Source organism: Malurus melanocephalus, unplaced genomic scaffold (assembly GCF_030028575.1).
Source record: "Malurus melanocephalus ecotype Western Australia unplaced genomic scaffold, MMel_1.1 scaffold_176, whole genome shotgun sequence".
NCBI classification, from domain to species: Eukaryota; Metazoa; Chordata; class Aves; order Passeriformes; family Maluridae; genus Malurus; species Malurus melanocephalus.
The window spans coordinates 461,735-464,227 of NW_026623408.1; positions in this window are offsets into that span (position 1 = coordinate 461,735).

Consider the following 2,493-nt stretch of genomic DNA (forward strand, 5'->3'; position numbering starts at 1 on the left):
GGGTTAGAAGACACTATTTGATTCCCCATCACCACCAGCTCTAAATTTGCCACTCCAAAGCAGACTTCCCCCAGGCATGGAATGCTTTACCCACAAGCCTAGTTTGTGATCTTGACGCAGTTATAAACTACTGCAAATRGTCTAAATAAACACAGAAAAGGAAAAAAAAAAATCAGTTTTTGAGTTTGAGCAGTTGGAGAACTCACMGGACTTGGAAAATCTGAAGTTCAATTCCCCACCCAGGCTGATATTTATTTATAAAACACAAATTGGCTTCACTGGAAAGCCTGAAAGACTCCTGAGAAAGACCTTTCCCTGACCTGGAAGGAGTTCTGAGGGTCACTCTCAGTCCAWGATAATCTCTTTCTTTTTGAGTTGGGTGTTTTCTTTCCAGGAAGAAACATGAAGTGCTCCAGATGCTCTGCAGACCCCTGCACATGGATCAGGAGCTGTCCCTGGCACATCCCACCAGCAGGATGGACAGGTCTGGGGCAGCAGTGACATCCCCTGTGTGTCCCATGTCACAGCTGCTGCAGCTTCAGGACACCCATGGGGTGAGGTTTGCAGGTCATTAAGGGGRGCAGTAACAGAGATCTACACTTGGTGAGCAGCCAAGGCCCAAGGTTTCATGCATAAGTACAAGAAACATGGCTATGAATGAATCCATGAATTGGAGTGGACTAAAGTTATTCTTATGACTTGGGCAATTGTAGCCAGTCCAGCTCAGACAGGTTTGAAAGAGCCTTTCTTATCAAACCCCGAGATCAGTGGTAATAAATAATGGAAAATTTGTGCWCTAGAATGCGGGGAATGAAACTGGGGCAAGCTGGTTGATCCCCAGCCTCAGCCTAAATGAGTGAAAACAATAGCAGAGCTCCAGAGACCTCAGCTCACTCCCTGAAATGCTCACTCAGTCCCTTTCCCGAGMCATTAATTTTCTCTTCTCTCTCTCATCTGTTTTTCTTTACCCCCCCCCCCCTTAATACAGAATGTGATTCTGACGCCAATTAATCAGAAAAGATCCTCTCATTACAAATACAATTCTGAATGGGGAAGACATGAAAGAATTCCAGGTTTTTGGATCCCAGAAAGCGAAGTTTGTTTCATTGTGAACCTTATTTAAATTCCTACTCTTCACTTTATCAGCAGCAACATGGTGGAATTCAGCATTTGATTTTGTCCATCAGTCAACAATATGGAGCCAACAAAAGCTGTAACCTCTTTAGAAAGCATTTTTTGTCTAAGGGGTAGCAGTCTCTGGGGCAGGATATCTCCTGAGATCACAGGAATGTTGGTGGTGACCCTGCAAGCTTGCACCCCTTGCCGTGGTATCAAAGACTGCGTGACCTCGAGGCAGGAACACAGCAGAGGGGATCTGAAAATTCCAAAACCAACCCTCTCCTCCCTGTCAGTGCAGGTTTGGAGAGCTCCTTTGGCAGCCAACCCTGTTCCTGCATCCCTCATCGCATCTTGCCAGGCACCAGGAATGGTGTCCAAGGACACGGCAGGGAGCTGTACCTCAGCTGGGTGACACCTGGCTGGACCAAGAGCTGAGCAGTGCTGCCAGCTGGAGTCACAATTCCCTCAGCTCACACAATTCCCTCCTGATGAGGTCCTGTTGTGTGTTAGCAATGGTGTTTGGAGCGTTTTTGTGTCCCCACCAATGGTGCAGGGCTTCCAGGAGGGAAACGCTGCCAAAGCTCCTCCTGCTCTYGCCTTACCTGGCTCAGCCGTGCTGATCCTCCTGGCAATCCGGGCGTTCTCCAAACCCACGGGAGCTGGAATGAACCTTTGGGTTGTGCTCCACAGATGTGAGGCTCATCCTTGCCGAGCTCCATGGGCTGGGCAGAGCCACCACGCTGCAGCAGCGGATCCCTTCCCAGGCAGCTCGGATCAGCGGGAATCCTGCAGTGACCTCCAGCCCACTGGGATGGCCTGGACTGACCAGTACTGGGCTGGGCTTAAAAACTCAGATTAAAAACCTGCTGCTCCCATGGAGTTCCACACCGAAAATGTCCTGTGGCGGTGCCAGAAGGCGCTGCTCATCCGAGGGGTGCCRACGGTCCGGAATGAAGAGGATTCCTGGCATTTCTGAGGTGGCCTTGGCTGAGATCAGCGAGCCTGACTTTATAAAGAACTGTAATTGTAATTGTGTATTTACTGGGAATGCGGGAAAATAATCAAATGAAAAARGACAAAACCAGCAGGGAAAGAAAATTTATTTCCAAGCATCTAYGAGAGTGCTACAAACAATAGAGACTAAAACTCAAAGCATTTGAAACTATTAAAAAAATGTAGTTGACAATGTCCTTCTTWAAAATTAAACATAAAAATGTAGAAAATCCAGGTATTAATTCTAAAACTTGCTCAAAAGTGAAATAAACCCAGATAGCATCAATGAGGATGGAGTCCTACAAATTACTTTTTTTTTTTTGCTTTATTTCAATTTGTTAATTTGTAAAGTGATACTCATTTCTTTTCTTTTTTCTTTTT